This window comes from Schistosoma haematobium, chromosome 4 (genome assembly GCF_000699445.3).
Source record: "Schistosoma haematobium chromosome 4, whole genome shotgun sequence".
Lineage (NCBI taxonomy): Eukaryota > Metazoa > Platyhelminthes > Trematoda > Strigeidida > Schistosomatidae > Schistosoma > Schistosoma haematobium.
Genome location: NC_067199.1, coordinates 34880449 through 34900611, shown reverse-complemented (window position 1 = coordinate 34900611; position 20163 = coordinate 34880449).

The following is a 20163-nucleotide window of genomic DNA, read 5'->3' as shown; positions in this document are numbered from 1 at the left end:
GGATGGTGACACCAACTTAATTATCGTCGCTGTACCCTAACGCACGATTCCAAATCCCGTCATTACTAACATATTCCGATTGGATGTCAGCGATCATTTAGAGACAATAATGACCGAACATCCTCAACTCGAAGAGTCCATGTTTCACAAGCACGATTAGTCCGTAACTTGAGATCGTCTAGGTAGAACAGGATCTTTACCATAGGCGAACTTCTATAAAAGTCGAAAGATAAAATAATATACAAAATGGGAATAAAGGAGTAGACAAATGACGCAATGTAAACTAGAAAAGAGTACTAACAATTAGTTTTGAATGAGATTTGCGAGAATGAGAATTAAATCGTGTTTAGTTTTTCTTAAATTGGAGTCATCGTTCAGTTTGTGTTAGGGTTGGAATTTCGCTCGGTTAACCACACCGAAGTAGGTGGTTTTTTTGTGGGCCATTCGTAGAGCTTCTGACCGTGAGGCTGTGGAACAACGTCAGGAGCTGCAGTCCCATGGTAGCCAGTGGCTAACAATAGGTTTATAGGCCATTTGTTCCACCAGGGGCCTAGAGCCTATGTGCACCATTGGTTTGGAACTAGGGTTTTCCACACACATCCCTAGGTGCATTTTCGTATCCACCGATTTGGCTAAAATACCTGGCACTCGATTTTCGTCCTTCTACCTTTGTAAACAAAACCATTGCCTCGAGAAGGCATTGAGTAGGACTTTCTCATCCTCGGTCTATAAGGTTCTTGAAAAACTGGATTACAAACAGCTATTATTGATCTACTAATGATGTACTCATCCAGCAGATACTTAAACACATTTTATACGGCTTATACCAATGTTCACCACTTTTGGCGTCTTCATAACATTGGTGTGATTATAAATGCCTAAGTTTACAATGGTATTTCCGCAACAAATCACGTTCCATGTATGTGGAATATACTTCAAGATGTTCAACTCCATAATCTATCATTCTTTGAATTCTTACAAGTGTTAGTGTCAAATTAATAATTATAAGAGCTAAAAATTCGTTAAATTTATGGTAGAAACCATCTGTAAGCTGATGATATCACTTTAAAAACTGGTTCTGTTTGTTTATGTACGTCTTATGCATGTCAATCCGATCAATCTCATACTAGGTATTGTCTTCTGACTGCGGATCGACTAGGAATTCAGCTTGTTATGTGGCGTTGAATATGGAAAAATATTTGTATTGGATTGGTACCTATGAACATATCATTACTTTATAAATAAGACCCGAGCATCAACATCCCCACCCATTTTGTGCTCGAAATACAAATCGGTCTGCAAGCGTGATTCATCATTTCTCTTCACGATATTAGGTTATGGGACATTGAATCTACCCACGTACGATTGCCGTGATTGTTACCACCAACAGTTATAGTTATCATCCTACAGTGTTTTTTTTTCAAGTAATCACGCAAATTGACATTTTTATACTGACCACGTCAAATAATACTTGTAAAAAATTCCAACCAAATTTTAGTTAAATTTCATCATACTTCCGAAAATTCTCAAGTGCTTGTTTGCCACCGGTAAACCCTTCATTCGGATTGTGAGTATGCAAGCAAAATTAATTCGTTTAGTATAAATGGTCAATTATGTGAACACAGTGAGTGATCGTGTAGTCGTATGCTCTTTGCCTCTATCACTTCTTGAATGCAAAATCTCCCTCACTTGTTATTTATTTAAGTCAAACCCAACTTCATTAGATTTTAGAAGCAAACTAACAATATAGTCCCTTCTACACTCTTAAATTTTGATACCGCTTAAGTGAGGCAGTAAGTACAATCAAGAAATATCCAAATACAGAGTATGAGAAATGGCTGACATCAATGATTTATTATCATCTGATCGTACAAAAACATTGTAAGAAAAAACCTAAATGTGAACTTGCATGGAACAAAACTCGTTAACCTCTAATTCATCTAACACAACAAATTGTGAGCATCTAAAATTATTGTTTATTCTTCTTGGAACTACTGTTTATGAAATTCAGTTTTATATATTGTTTTATGCTGTAAAAATCATATGAGAATATAACTCCTAAGTGCTTTCATGCATTTTCAGTATGTATTCTATGAGATCAAGCTCTTGTAACTTATATTAACGACGCTACTCGTCAGCCTTTTAGAATTATAAATTTTGATATTATATTGAAAAGATTATCTGATTATATAGTATGTTAAATTAAATCAGAATATTAGCATCATAACTATCATCGTACTTATCCAGACAGACCTGTAGATATTAGCTATACTCATATGCATATTGTTCCACGTTGTGAATTTCAGAACTCTAATATTTTACAACTTTAGTCTGTTTCTACCACTTCAAGAACATCGAAATTGTTCACACCAACAAGAAACATTGGTGCATTTTTAACAATAAAATTTCTAATTTTTTTTCTTTTCATAGTGAAGCTTAATGCAAATCGTGAAGTTGTCGGTATTCTGCGTGGTTTTGATGCTTTCATGAATATTGTTGTTAGTGATGCGTATGAAGTCACTAAAGATGGAAATCAGATCAAGATTGATATGGCCGTTGTCCGTGGCAACAGCATTAATATCGTGGAAGGCGTAGATCGCATCTAAATGTATATATGTACTCGTTTATTTCAATAAACCCTCTTCACTCTATATGGATCTTTGCATTTTATTTATTAGCTAGGTGTTCACTGTTCCATTTAAGGCGCTAACCTTATAAAATGTTGATAAATACATATTTTAATTTTCAAGTTATCTCGGTGTTAGTTAACAACAAATATTAGAGTCTGCTTATAATTCTGCGTATTCATTAATTATATATTAAGTGTACTGAAACTGGTTTGACTGGCTTCACTCATTGAGTTTCAGGGTCAAATCACACATCCTTACCTATTATGGCTTATGAAACCTGGTAGTATCACTAGTCCTAACACCAAAACCATAGCTCAAAGCGAAGCACAGAAACGCATATTTAGTTACCGATATAATGCAAGTCAGTCACATTAGAATCTATGCACTGTTTATTCTCATGTGACCTCTGTTAACTTAAATAGATAAGTCGATAGTTAGAACAACGCATAAGCGGACTATATTGTTTTTTAATTATATCGTCTTTAGCATTTACTCTGGTATATAAGAACACAAGGGTATGTGAAAATATTAAACCGATCGAGATTATTCGGAAGTCAGTGATAACGAAGTAGATTGTGAAACTACATATAATAGGTAAAATCAATATTATTAATAAGAATAGTGAATAGCTGCCTATATCACGACTTCCCAATTTTCCCTATCATCGAATCACGTAACTGATAATTCAGTCTACAATTCCGGTCCATGTATACCCAGTGATAAATTGTTTATGAAGCCGATTAGGAAGTACTAGCTTGAAAACTGATTGACAGCAAACAACAATACCGTTGTCGAATGAGTAAGGCTTTCATTTTTGGTAAAATGGAGCATTCATGCATAAATCTGGACGTGAGTAATTACAATCAAATAATAGGTAAATGACTTTATGGTATGTATTGCGTAGGTTATCCATCTGATAACGAGATTAGGACTTGGCTATCCGCTATATATATGATGGGAATGAATAACCTTACTGCTTTGTTATAATTTTAATCTAATTGATGGACGTTTTCCAGTAAGAAAACTTAAATATGGTATGGTATTTATAGGACCGAAACATGATAGTAAACTGTAAAATTCCTATTCGCTGATATCATGGATGGTATATATTGAATTCTAGACTATAAATGGAGATAAGTTACAGATTTAATACATCACTACATCCCATATGAAGGTTATTCTGTTTTTTTAGCTGTTCACCTTTACTTCTCTACGCCTGTTACCCTTGTGGTGGATTATAGGCTGCTCACCAGCATTCCCCATTCAACTCTACCCTAGACAGTTCTTTCCAATAGCTATTCATCCTTTTCATATCTGCCTCCAATTCTTGGTGCAGTGTGTTATTCGACCTTCCACTTTTCCGTTCCCCTTCAAGATTCCAAGTTACAGCTTGTCTCGTGATGCAGTCTGATGATTTTTTCAATGTATGCCCTATCCATTTCCAACATCATTTCCTAATTTTCTCTTCAGTTGGAAGCTCGTTTTTTCTCTTTCATAGTAGACTGTTGCTGATGGTATCCGGCCAATGGATGTTGAGTATCTTGCGTAGACAACTATTTATAAATACTTGCACCTTCTTGATGATGGTTTTTGTAGTTCTCCAAGTTTCAGCTCCGTACAGTAGAACTGCCTTGACGTTCGTATTGAAGATTCTCACTTTGATATTGGTTGAAAGTTGTTTTGAGTTCCATATGTTCTTCAACTGTAGGAATGCTGTCCTTGCTTTGCCAATCCTCGACTTTACGTCTGCATCCGATCCTCCCTGTTCATCGATGATGCTTCCCAAGTATGTGAAGGATTCTACATCTTCAAGAGTTTCTCCATCACATGTGACTGGATTGCTATTCTCCGTGTTGTATTTTAGGATCTTGCTTTTTCCTTTGTGTATATTGAGGCCTACTGATGCCAAGGCTGCTGCTACACTAGTTATCTTCATCCGCATTTATTCTTGTGTATGGGATAGGAGGGCTAGGTCATTTGCGAAGTCCAAATCGTCTAATTGATTCTGAGCTGTCCATTGTATTCCGCGTTTTGCCTCAGATGTCGAGGTCTTCATAATCCAGTCGACCACCAGAAGAAAAAGGAAGGGAGAGAGTAGACAGCCTTGTCTGACTCCGGTCCTTACTTGGAATGCATCTGTCAGCTGGCCTCCATGCACGATCTTGCACTGTAGTCCGTCGTATGAGTTCCGGATAATGTTGACAATCTCAGGAACTCCGTAGTGTCGAAGAATTTTCCATAATGTTCTCCCATCCACACTGTCAAACGTCTTCTTGATGTACAGTAACGAGTTCCACTCAACTAACTGTTCGACGATGATCCATAGTTTCGCAATTTGGTCTGTGTACGACCGATCCTTACGGAATCCAGTCTGTTTATCTCGAAATTGGGCGTCTACTGCGTCTTTCATGCGGTTCAGCAACACTCTGTCAAAGACTTTCCCTGGTGCTGACAGTAGTGTGACACCTCTGTAGTTCTCGCGTTTACACTTAAACATGATCGATTGTAGCCTCTCATAAAACTGATCCTTATCGTCTTCATTGCTATCATTGGTGGGTGCATAACAGATAATATTGATTGTAATTCATTCCTTCTTTGTTTTGAAAGATGGTTTGATGATCCTGGGTCCATAATATTCCCATTCTATAAGTTCATTTCATACTTCTTTGAACAGCATCAGAGAAACTCCCTGAGTGTGTCGAGCATTTTCCTTTTCGTGACGAGTACAGCAGCATCTCTCCCGTACCTAACCTTCACTGTTCAGCTTGGGTCCAATGGGTTTCGCTGATTCCGAGTACTGCCACTTTGTATCTCCTCATTTCCGTTGCTATTTGACTGGTCTTCCCGATCTCCCACATTATCCGGAAGTTCGATGTACCCATAAAAATTGTTGCTCTGGTTGTTAGATGAGGCTTCGGCCTCGTGACTTCTGAAGGAACTCGACTTCCACCATGAGGCATCATAACTGTTCCAAATGAGGACCCTCTAACTCCCAGAGCAGAGTTTAAATGGTTTAATTCGTTTAACGTGATTTACGTTTTTTAGCAAGATTTTTTCTACGGGATGGGGTTGCCGACCTCATGCCCAACCCTCTCCTTTACCCTGGCTTGAGACCGGCAGTAACCCTAGAAGAGCTACAGGCTGAGTTTGTTCACCCTACCTGTTTTTGTACTTTTTGTTTTGCAATAAGTAGATGATTTATTGGGCATTCAATGTGGCAAGAATTTTTTTAAAATTTACAGTACTGATTGTTTACTTAGTTAGTGATAAATTTTTCGAATTTCTAGGGTAGAACTGTGTGTCTTGAGCTTAAACTAAGCCAGAGTGTGAAAAAGGACATATACCAATAGGATTGATTGGTTTCTTCAGACCATATCATGGATTGACTGAAACCTAAAAAATCTGAAGAATGGGATCATTACACGAAGTTACATTTTATTTTGTTATCGATTTTCTTACGTTTCAAAACAAAAGAGATGAAGCTATTCACTGTTGACTTTGTTCGATGCATCCATTTCAATCGTATTACGTAAAAGCGATCAAATGTTAAATATTAATCGATCAGTCATAAACAACGTAATACATGTCACTTATATACATCAGTTCAAGATGTTACACCAAATCGGTATAACAAAATCAAATTATCAAGACAAATCTCGGAGTTGTAGAGGTAGTAACAGTGTTAATAATGGTAGTAAAGACCAGGTTTAGGTAATGTAATTCTTGAAGAAAGAATGAATTCACGAAATAAAAAGTTTAGGTATCTCAAGATAAATACTGAATGGATGTCATCAAACGTCTCCAATCGTTGGTTACAACAATCACATGAACCTTAACAATGTTGGATACTAGATGATATGATTATTGAGAGTAAATGATCATATCATTATGTAATCATCGTGTACACATAAAAGTGTTTATTTGTTTGAGGTATTTTATAGACTGTATAATTTCATAACTTCAACAACTAACTGATCAAGTGACCATTGATAGTATGGAAAAAGTTAAACAGCAGTTTCGTCCTAATTGTGAACTCTTCACCAGTGTGTACATTTGACATTGGGTAGCATCTTATTTTACTTTTATCACGACATTATTTAGTCAGTATCCAGTAATCCATATTTTAGGCTAGAACCAATTTATTATATAGCATCTGTTCTCGATCAATATCATAGATATGTTACTGTCTTACTTCTAATCTGAAAACTTATAACTCTCGGAAAGTACTCCGTAATTCTAGTCACACTAGTAAGCATGCGATTATCACTTGAGTGGTTTATAAGAAATTGTATAGTTCAAAGATAGTTTTCATCACAAACTGTTGATGACATGTATTAAGACAAACCAGCTGTTCAATGCTTCGTGCTACTTCAGTTGAAAGTATATGATGAATAATGACTTCTTTTAGTTAAAATCCAAACTAGGATTTACTTTTAACAAACGTTTTAAAGTCGAAACCAACAGGCATATATCATAAAATGAAGAAATGTTGTCTAGGCCTATTGATCTGTTGGTTCATAGAAAGTTTAGAGAAGGAAAAATATTACAAGAAGTAATTTTCTAAACTTTACCCTTCTGGTAAATGAACTACATACTCTTAACTTCTGGTTAAAGAGCTACTTAATAAAAGCGATAAGATATATCAGATTTTTTAATGCACCGATAAAATCTATATTAGTACAGAACACATTAAACCATCCACAACAAAACGTCGGGAGTAAAACAGTCAAAACTAATGACATAAAATGATCTTTGCACAATATCATAATTTGATTGGAATCGTAGCTGTACCATTGGATACAGACCCAGTAACTGTGCAGGTTCAGAGTTCTCAGGTATGTTTGACGAACCTGTGTTCATTCATTGGTGGGGTGGTAGGTGAACACTGACTAGGGAGAAACAACTGTTTAATAACGTCTGGTTCCATATGGTGCACTAACTGAGACCAGTCTTCGAAGAACATAACATAAATTTCTGATGAAATTTTAGTAGGGAGGATCTCTAAATTAGACTTGTGGAAATATAAATTTCCAGAAATTTATTAATAAGACATAAGTAAAATTACAGAATCACATTTATCTACAGTACACAAAAGGCTCATTGTTAAAAACTTCTGGAATTATTCTGTCAATCAGAGTTGGATAGTGCCTAGCGCTCAGTCTTATATAGGACTTATCAGCTGTGTTTATGTTCATTCCCAATTAGCACTGACAACTAAAGTTTGAAAATGTATAGCAATACTGATCAACCGACATTTCGTTTGATGTGACTACATACAGAGGAATGTAAGGTATCACGTCGCTAATAGACAAAAATGTGAAATTTAACCAAAAACTTATTTTATCCTTTGTGATCTGTCGATTGGTGTTAACAATTATGCATACTATGAGATAATAAAAAAGGGAAATCGTCTAAATATCTAATCTTAAAACAATCATACCGATTTCGGTTGGGGGGTCAACACTTTCCAACGTATAACATACACCTTATCCAGTTCTTTGAAAGCCAAACCCAGCCTTATTTGAAAATATTAACAAAACATTGTGTTATCTTACTGATACTTGAGACGAAAAATAGTAATTTGATTACTGTGATCGTTTTAAAATATTTCTTTTTCATAATAATTTCATTTGGAAAATCAAACTATTCATTTACTGGATTTCAATAATCGGCCGTCCAATGCTTCCAGGTTTTCCACGGTGGTCTAGCTTCAATTGACTTATGGTTTGAATCTGTGATTTTTCATTTTGTATGGAATTTTTCATCTCAAACAAACTTAAGAAACGCCACATTCTGTTTTCAATGTATTGTACATAATTTCATTAAAATAATCTATGGTCACCTTTCTCAGTTGACAATTAATAATAGGTTTATTAATAGATGATAATTGTCATTTTAGAAAAATGACAATTATTTTGGTTACAGTAATCCAATTCATTAATATGTTACATTATTTTGGGATTATCAACAGTTATAGGGATATTTTTGTAGACACAAGTGACAATAACCAACAATAATACATAATCATTGTGAGAAATTGTCAGGTTTAACATAAGTGGATACAACTATACATACCTATTCACTATATACACATATATCACCCCCTTCAGAAAAAAAAATCGTTATCTCTGTTGACCTCGGTTCAACACTTTCATTCATGTGTAAAAAACTAAATTGTATTAATCTGAATATTTATAATACATGACTACATTTTTATCTAATTATAAATAATAACTATTAGAAGCCATATCTCATTAGTATTCATTGTCTGTTAAAATGATTCAATGACAAATTTATCACAAAATACCTGTGTGTACGTATGTATATGCACGAGTATGTATGGTTTATCATGCAATGTCATTAAATTCAAATCTCATGTTGTGGCATAAGACTGTAAGAGTATCGAATGTCAGAACCATTATTATTATTATTATTATTATCATTATTATTATTATTATTATTATTATTATAACTAAGGTGTAACAATGCAAATAATGAACAACATAATCATGATAACAGTGCATAAACATAATTTTAACCTTGCAATTTGAGTAATTCATCACAATGAATCTGTTTGTTCATTGAACCAGGATAAAATTTAGATAATGAAATATTGTAATTATTTTGTTCATGGTTAAGAAAAAATACATAAATAAGTTGTGGTTAATTGAAACATATCATATGAGAATAAGAGCTAAATAATACACACAATACATATTTGATTCACTCTCCTGATATTATTTTAAAATGTTTCATGTTATATAATGTTTTTTATCAGGATACTATCGTCTAAGTGTTACAGTCTCCTTTTAAAGGAATCTAATTACACAAAATAGAATATTCTTTAGTATGTAATTGAAAAGTTTGTATTGACCTTCAAGCCCTAACTTGAAATCCTGAAAGGAATTGGAAAAAAGGAAGGACGAAGAACATATTACGTCGGGAAATAGAAGCAGAAATGAGAAGGATGAATAGGAACTGGAAAGGATTTCCCAGGATAGGGTTGGCTGGAGAATGCTGGTGGGTGGTCTATGCTCCTCCACGAGGAGTAACAAGCGTAAATAAGTAAGTAAGTAATGATATCTTTCGAATTAATTAAAGGTGATTATTAAAAATTATTTCATCTACTTTGTAAACTATAAAAAAATATGTACTTAATCCAACATGAAATCAAAATCACACTTTCATTTGTTGTTGTTGTCGTTGTTGTTGACTTTGATACTTTCTTTATTTTTCTAGAAAAAAACTTTAGATTTTTGTTACATATTTTCGCTTGTTTTTCTCTTTTCTACAACTTTTTTGGAAAAAACAAACATTTTCAGTGAATTCAACATAACAATGAATATGTCTAGATTATTGATTTTTAGTTAATAAGTTACTTTATACATATATATAATACATTTATCCTTTGGTTTATATCGATAAAACTATCAAAATGATAACTATACTTGTAATAGTAATAATAATAATAATAACAATAATAATAATAGTTACCATATATGTCAACATTATCATTACAACCAAGATAGTTTTGGTAAAAGCTACTGTGCAAATCGTGTACTTTCAAATGACTCAACTGAATTTAATGATATTTGTGGATTGATTGAAATTAGATATTAACACCATTGGATACCGGCTCAATGGTCAATTGTTCGCGACCAAGACTGATAGGTCCTGAGTTTGGATCATATGAGGCGGGATCGTGGTTGTGCACCGCTTAGGAGTCCCATACTAGGATGAGATGGTTGTTCAGTGCTTCCAGGTTTTTCATGGTGGTCTAGCTTCAATTGACTTATGAATTCAACTATAAAATCGTGTTTTTAATTGAGATCATGAACCGATTGATGTTAGACCACAACCTTTGGAAATCTGGAAGCACTGGACGGCCGTTTCGTCCTATTGTGGGACTCCTCAGCAGTGCGGATCCACGATCCCGCTCGCGGGATTCGAACCCAGGGTCTTCGGTCTTGCGCGCGAACGCTTAACCGACTGAACCACTGAGCAGGCATCCAGTGGTGCTTCCAGGTTTCCAAAGGTTGTGGTCTAACATCAATCGGTTCATGATCTCAATCAAAAACGTAATAATCTCCACAACCCCCATACTAGTTATAAAATTATGATTGTTTTTCATTGGAAATTGTGAAATTAAGTGAATTCATGAGTAGATAATGATTTTCATAGGAAAAATACTAATAATTGAAAAAGGAACAACTTTAATGAAATCATTTTTGAGATTTAAAATATTCATTTAACGTAAACTAATGATAACCACATGATTGTAGAATAAAAAAAATATTTAATATTATAATTGTAAAGTGACTCCAAATGTAAACACTGAGATTTTTCAATCTAATTCACTCTCTTTTTTATTCTTTTTAAGTTACAGCTAATAATGTAGTGTATGCTACTTATGTCGACAAGTATAAGTAGTATGTTACACCAATCAGAAGTGGAATACTTGGCAGCAGAAGGCTAAGAAGATCGATTTGATGAGAATAGAAAGGAATTGTAAAGTTGGAGAACCATACAGAGTGTGAAGCACAATTGACGGGAGACTTGCAAATGAAGTATTTAATGTATAGTTCTCATATTTTATGGAGACATTCTGTCACTTTATATTAAGAAATAAATTGGTTATCCCCACCTAAGTTGCCAATCACTACAGTAAGAATAAATAAATAAATATGTAGCTCGCATAACCGAATGATCTCAGTTAGATTAATTAATCTCCACAAACCCCTTGAACTTGTGAATAATTTCAAAAAGTGATTCCAGGAGTTTTAGTTAGGAGCCGTGACTAGAGAAATTTAACCATATTAAAAGTCAGGTAATTACTTACCAATCGTATTGGATAACTGTTGCGTAATATCAGCAAATGACCAAAGTTAGAAATGCAAATTATTGAATACTAGCTCATTGAATTAGAAGTTAAGTGTTCACTGAGTGGCCCGATGATTATGGGTTCAACTCCTGATGTTATGGATGCACACTACTGAGGCGTTACATCCTAAGAAGTAAAAACTGTCCAATCCTTCCTGGTTTTCAACAGTAGTTTAGCTAAATTTAGTTTGTAATGTAAACCACAAAGTTCAATGATCTCCACAAACCCCTGTACTAAAAGCAAAACTTTTTTTCTGTTTGTGTAAGTATTTAGTTCATCTGTGTGAATTCCACTATGATAGATCCAATATCTGTTCATTTTACTCTAAGAAATTACTTCTATATTGACTTAACAACACGTTGTTCAATAACCAGACTAGTGAAAAACCAAAATCCTCAATGTTTGCATGATTACTTTTTAAGAAGTATTTGAATTATTAATTTGACGATGATCCTAGGTAGTATGTAATTCATACGAAAAACCGGTAAAATATTTACTCTTATGATGAATATTTCTAAACTTAACGTTATCATATATCTGTAAAGTAGTTAAGAACATGATCTCAAATGCTATTCAACAGAGTTTATTGATTAAGCTCTTTTCTTGAACAATACCCAAGAAGAAGTTGCGGAGTGCGCTGGATTTCGCACCCATCTGAGAAACTGCAACACATAATTAATGAATCGGACGGAGATCAGTGTATTCCATAAATGCGTTAAATTAGTGGGTTGTGTTAACGCACAAATAATTTAGTGACCATTTCTTGGGGCGTAAATGTGAATAAATTGCCTCAAATCAGTTCCTGAATTTAAAATAAACATATTAAAGTCCTGTAGCCTAGAAACTCATTGATTGGAGGCGATTAATGAGCAGCCCTATATCTAGGTTTCCAGATAGTTCGACTCTGATCAATAAGGGGTATCTACAGTCTTGATAGGACTGATTCTTTCTAAGAGATGCAAACCTTTGTAACCTAATGTCATAGTCAGCGAGGTTACAACTTAAAGCTGTTTAGGCTATATTTCTATTACACAACTGATCTCATTAGCCTATTTCTATACTTTCATTAATACTACTTGATAGTTGAGAAATCAATTTTATTATATACGTCCCTTTCCTTTGTTTATACTTCACAGTCTAAAGACTTATTTTGAAAGTTAGGAATTGATCTAACTCAAAGTAACAACCAAGTATTGTCTCAAATTTCACTGGGTTTAGAAGTATTAAGTACATTACAAAATTATAAAGACTTTAGTTGAGTGAAATTTCTCAATAAAGTAAGATGATTTGTTCAAATCTAATTAAAATGTTATGAATATTCTACTTAGTTAGCGTTTTTTCAGCAAAGTTTTTTTCCTACAGGATTGGGTTGCCGACGCCATGCTTAACCATTCTCCTTCACCCGGACTTGGGACCGGCAGTAAGTCTAGAACAACTACATGCATAGCTGAAATGTGGACAACTACAACAAACATCATTAAAGAGGTACAAGTATTTATAAACGATTGTCTACGAAAGATACTGAGTGTCTGTTGACCGGATATCTTCAGCAACAGCGTTCTGTGGGAGAGAACAAACCAATTGAGGTGGAAATTAGGAAATGGCGTTGGAAATGGATAGGACATACACTGAAAAAATCATCAGACTGCATCACGAGACAAGCTGTAACTTGGAATCTTGAAGGGGAACGGAAAAGTGGAAGGTCGAATAACACACTGCACCAAGAATTGGAGGCAGATATGAAAAGGATGAATAGCTATTGGAAAGAACTGCCTAGTGTAGAGTTGAATGGAGAATGCTGATGAGCAGCCTATAATCCACCTCAAGGGTAACAGGAGTAAGTGAGCAAGTAATTTTACTTAGTTGTTTAACATAAACAAATGTATCAGCCTTCTGTCTACTCATTTATTTATATCTATGTTGATCACCTGGCTCATATATATAATATACTTATTCTGTCTACTTTAGTACCGAAATTTACTGCCTTTCGTTTATTCTCTTATTTTCTCAAAAAAAGTAATAATATTTTATCAGAACAGTTTGACCTGTTTTGGACACTTCAATCTTTCTCTGAATTATACATACGTCTATTTATCTAATATAAGTATATTGTTACAATGTACTGTAACGAGAATGATATAAAAAAAATCTGGCAGGAGAATAAAATTGAAGCAGATTTTTCGTCAGTAAATGTAAAATCTAAAAATAAAAGAGAGAGAGAGTATGTGAAGAAACTAGAACAATGAGGTGGACAATAAATGAAAATTATACTGAAAGGAAAGAAGTTTGACGGGAAAATTCACACATACACATACACATTCGTCATTGTTACTTAAGTAGGTTTCTTAAACACTTTTTTTACTCTTGTAGACATATTTGTGTTTTCTTTCTAACTTAATATCTTACTTATTCCTTTAATGTTTTGTCCTTATTTTCATAAATATTCATTTTGTACTTATTCAATATAGAATTCTAATTACATTAGGCAAATATTTATATGTGTATATTGAGTAGAGAGAAGAATGTATGCACTAAGATAATGAAGGACAATATATTTGAGACAGAGACTATGTTTATTCTGTTTATAGTAGAAGCATCTACTTTAATAACTTTGTCTAAATTAGGACAATAAATGGATCATATTGGATTTAAGTGTTATTACAATGAAAAAAGATTAAAAAAAAAAGAACAAAAGACCAGACAACAGAATTTAATGAATGAAGAGAGATGAAGTGAAGAAAATATAGAATCAATAAATATGTATCAAGGTTTATTGTCATTATTTAACCTTACATAACTAAGGAGATTTTTAAACTCAGTTGAAACTTGACATTCTTCTATTCTATTCATTTATAGTTATAGGTCATTAGCTTAACTTAGGGCAGTTTTATACATATTCTGTATAATTTTTAAGATAGTTCTCAGCGAATATTACATTTGATCTTTCCACTCTTTTTCTATATGATATGAGTTAGAATTATATTATTTTGTGAGCCATAAAGAGACATAATGGAGTGGACATTGTTCTAATTTCAACGCCAAGAAAATTAGTGACTGAATTTAAAAACAACATTTGAAGTTTTAGTGTTTAACTTCTTCTTGAGACTCGTTTATAGATTATTTCCCTTAAATAATTAGCCCTAAATCATATATCTCCGCTTGTAGTGGATGAATAACTCAGATGAAAGTAATCAATTTCTTGTTTAATGCAGAATTACACAGTGGCTTGGTAAAATATGAAAATCATATACTGAATTGCATTCTCCTTTGCACACTTCATTATTTCTCTCATTCTGTAGTAATTTTGATGGCTTTTAGATTTCTTTCCTGCTCTCTTTATTTCAGTCTTCTGCTGCCAGGTACACACTACTTATATCTACCAGCATAAGTAGTATACACTACATGCTAAATAAACTCATCATTGTAAGCTCTATCTGAAACTCGACTGTGGTAAGTACTCAAGTGGTTTGCTCGATAATGAATTAATAGTATATATCTAATATTAAATAACTGTATACAGTAGGCAGGTTAACTAAATCTCGATTAAAGAAATGTGAGAACCTATCATTAAGGTTTCTATGTAATTTTGATCAAACTTGCAGAGAACAAATACTTGATCCTAGATTGTATGCATACGGAATGTCAACTATAAATTATAATGTTAAAAATCTCACCATTTAAATTACTTAATCCAAAAATGCTTTTGATTAAACTTGTTTAAGCTGTATCGAATAAATTCTTTTGACATACAGCTGATGAGTTTAGCAGAGAATGAAACAACTTTCTTGAATTTCATTACAAGCTACTGTTTAAAGAACAATCAACATGTAAATACAAAAGTATGAAGGAATTTAGTCAAGGCGTCGATATATCAATAAGATCTGATCACTAATTTAATTCTGAATGTCAACAACGAGCAAATATAAATCCGTTCACTCCATAGCAACGAATAATAATATTAGTTATTTTGTGTCTCTGTCAATCACATAATAATATAAATTTCTAAATTACTATCACACTGTTCTTATCTTTCATAATATCGGCACTAAATCCTATTTTACATTTTAAATCAAGGATTGATTTTGGTCAGATAATCATTGAAACCAAGTAGCATTAGTCCACTGTTTCGTTCTCGTATGGATCTCCTCAACAGCATACAAGCAGGATCCTACCATTTACTGAATCCAAAATCATCAGGCCACTCAGTAAACACTTTATTTTCAGGACAGTATGATGTCATTCTGTTACGTATACTACTAACTTAAATCAGTCAGCGGTATTGCTTAACCATCGTCCATTGTCATTGGTGATATCCATCAAACACCAACCATTAAGAAAAAGAAGGCACTGAATAGCTGTATAAATGTATAACTTCGAAAAAATTTAACAATTTGACGTTATAGTTATTCTAATATATAGTCATCAGCCTAAAAGGTATAAAATCTAAAGATAGATGACAGATGTAGTAATGAAGAAAGAAGGAAAGAAAAAAACCCATCATTTCACGCACTTCTTTCCCTTTACAATTATACTTGCCTAGTTCTTTTATTCGTTTTACTAATTTAATAAGTTTTCGTTACAATTCTAATTTGAGTAGAAACTTATCTGGACTGTTTATTTACTTGTATGTATTATGCTTTTTTTCATTTTCAAAAGATTTTTTTATCCTCATTCACATTTTTGTATTGTCTAGGTTTTTTTCTCGTCAAAAATATTAGAGAACGAATTCATAAACTCTAAGCAAAGATGAATAGTAGTTAGCAGTGGAATCTGGGATGCACGTCTTGTCCTATGTGGGATTCGTCAGCTGGATGTACTTGCATATCAGAGTTGATGTTCACTCTGGGACTCGAACTCAGTACCGTTCACTTCAAACGTCATCGCGTTATCCGCTTAGCTACTGAGTCCTGATAGTCACTTGCTTGTACAATGGGGTGAAGTTTAAATTCACTTGATATTGTTTACTTGAATCTTCCCATTGTTGTTTAGGACTGCAATTGATCAGTCTCTTATTGGTATCTGTGCATACTGTATGTATTACCTTGTAGATCACCAACGTAGATGATCTATGTCGAAATGATTGGAGGCCTACTCGAGTTAGACGGGAATGGCGTGACGAACCAGCTAACGTCGGAGTCACAACTCGTGGTCAGCACCTTACATGGACTACCCCATTGCCATATCAAGGTACCATAGATGCTTTGAAGACTGTACAACACAGAGGACATTATTACAATAATATATTAGTTAAAGTAGATACAAGCGAAAGTAAGATCACTGCTGCATGGGCCAGTCCATGGCGTACGATTAACTGATGCGCATTGGTTGTCCTTCACCTTGACGAGGATCGATGATCTGTTCGATAATCAATGACCCAACTGTCGGATGATTTGGCTAGGGCTCAGTTGAATTTCACTGGCCCTACAGCCTTAATTCACAAGCATTCTAAGCAAAGATGGATATATATATATATATATATATATATATATATATATATTGTTTTAAATGAATGAAAATGATTTTTGTTTCTAGATAATCATCAAAAATGAACATAAGCAAATATGAATAATGATTAGTTAGAATGTCAGTTATAAAAATGATTATTTTGTTAATGTGTGGAAAAGTCAGAATGTGAAAGGGTATCTATCAATTACCAATAGATGTTATACAAGATGAGATTGATTACTACATAACTAAATTCTCCAGAAATTCAATGAAGACATAATTAATTTGTTTTGGGATGTTACTAGATGATGAAACTCTGAACAAATGATAGACTAATAAAATTTAAGAAACATACTGGCTAATTCCAAACAATCCTGCATTTGGATTACCACCTCGATATCACTTGGGTTGAACTGAAAGATCTCACTGTCAGTGAAGTCCCACTTTTGTCTTATTAATTAAATGCTTCAACTGGCTTTCATCCGGTCACAATTTACACTGTTGTTTAAATAGGTTTCAAGTCTATGCATCTGACTATGAGGTAAACTAGATGGAAGAAACCACTCATATGTTCGCGTTATTAGGCTACAAAATTACCTTGTTCCGTTGGCTTATTTGTCATTGTTTTGATAACTAACAAAGTTGATAGAAAGTCAATAATACAATTAAACCTGGTATGATTTTTCATGGGATAAACTAATGTCATCTGAGTTCTTTGATATCACATCACTGAAAGTCAGTAAACCTTAAAAGTAAAAAGAAATGATATGCAAGCATTTGTCGTTTCCGTCATAATCATCAGACCAGAGGTGTTTTCTTGAACGCTGTTATTTTGTTTTTATACAGATGACTGTCTGAACTGAAACTCATAACTTATACAATAAAAAGTTGACTTGTTTTTTACTAAATGCATAAGTTTGACCTAGTTTGGCTCAGATGTCATGTACAGCATAAGTTTTTAAGATAATGAATATTTCTTAATTTTTACTAGTGCTTCAATTTGTTCTAACTATTGATAAGTTTAGTCTTGAATTTGAACGTTACATTACGAAACTTTGAACATAAGGCTGATTGACAAAAATTATTATTTTCCAGCTGAACGTCTATTGTGAATATAATTCTCCAGTTAACTCCGAAATCAGGCCTAAAGATTTTCAGTGCCCATGTCAGCCTACGTAATTCGATTACCATTTTTATAGAGAAGTATTTTTTTTGTAATAAGTATGTTAAGTTCAAATTACAATACATTTCATAACAGTACCGGAAGATTGTGTCCTTTAGTGAATACTGGAAGGAAGTTTTATTCATTTTTTGTATTGGTTGCTTGAATCTTCTCACTGATGTTTAGGACTACGATTGACCAGTTTCTTATTGGCATATGTGCATTATGTATGGATTCGCTCGATATTACCCGGAGTAAACATCAACTGTTGGAATGCAGGTACACCGAACTGACGTTTCTCAAATAAAACGAAATGTGAGTCCTGGATTTCACCGTTAGCCACCATCATATACGATAGTATGGAGGTTCTGTTACTAATTATTAGTTTAATCGGTAACGGGTGATCTGTATCGCCCGATCGAAATTATTAAGCAAAGTGGAATATTTTTAACTTAGGCGAATCAAATTTTTAAGTACTCCATTATAATAGTGCTCAGGAAGACAATGAACCCCTGGCAAATAAAATACTGAGCTCAGAGAGAATATAACTAACTAGAAATGAAGCATACCAATGTAATTATTTATTCTACTGAGGTATTCGTAATTAATTCAATCATATGCACAAGATATACAGTGAACGAGAACACAAGTGAGGACAATCGAATGTATTTGAACACAAAATTATAGAATATCTTAGCGAAATCTGAGGACCATACATTAAACACATCATTTGCAAACTGTCAATCAGTTGTTTCAGACTTTATTATTCCTTCGTTTCTACATAAATCATTCTCTGTTCTTGTTTAGTTTTCTTCGATCTTCTAAACCTTCTGGTGCTAGGTATTTCACTTTCGATTGATGATACATACTAATTATATCTGTCGACATCAGTAGGATACAACACAGACATAGCTATATAATCTAATCCTTCGTTAAAATGTCATCCTCTTACTGAATAGACATTCGATTATACTTATTCATGTAGTGTCGGTTATTATGTTAAGCCCATATACCTTATTCTAGGTTTCAGACAGCCCATTCTATTCATTCTACTTGAGTCACATTCTGACCTTGTTATTTACTCGTTTATCAATCTTGACTGTTTTTATAGGAACGCGTGGATGTGTGTACATTTCTTATCCCATTACTCATCACATGTCTGTAACTTACTTTTGTGTAACTTTAAATATCGATTAACGCTTGGGTAAATGGGAGTTGGCTTACCAGCCATCTCCACTGTGTGTCGTTTCTCTTCTTTTTATTCCATTCGCTTTATATGCAAAATATATGTACTCACAAGTCCATTCTTTTTTATTCGACTTATTCAATTCCGTTATTGACTAACGCTATTTAAGTCGATGATTATAAACGAGGATAAGCAACATATATATTTCAACAACAATCATCATTACGATCTATTTGGAGTCAGATCTCGGGCTACTAAAGTGGACAACCCTTTCGACAACATCGTTCGATCTAAATGACGACAAAATAAAGGACCCCACATTCTATTACTGTTGATAATTTGGTTAACAAAATAAGTTATTGTATAAAGAATAGGTGACAGCACTAAGGCAAACACATGACTCATATTCTTCAATTTAGTTTATTGATTTCACAAATAATGTAAACATACATTAGATTATTGATTAATTATCAATTCAATTTATTCAAATTTTTACTTATTGATCGAACATTTAAAATGTTATGTAAATTATAATGATTATTGATGTTGTATTGATTAGTGGTTGATGAGTAAATCCGTCCACTATTTACAGTTTTATTTTATTCTTTGTATACCAGTCAAGTAGTCTAGTTTCTTTTCATTGAATAGTAGGTAACAGTTATTCTTCAGTTATGGTTAACATTGATACCAGTAGTAATTCAAGTCACAATATTAATATATCAATCTTGTTTAAGTATATATCCATTAGTTGGAACATTCATAAATGAAAGATAAATTAAAATCATTATAATAAAAGAATATAGCATATTCAACAACAAACGATATTGGACATAGAATATCTATAAAATCTTCGAAATAA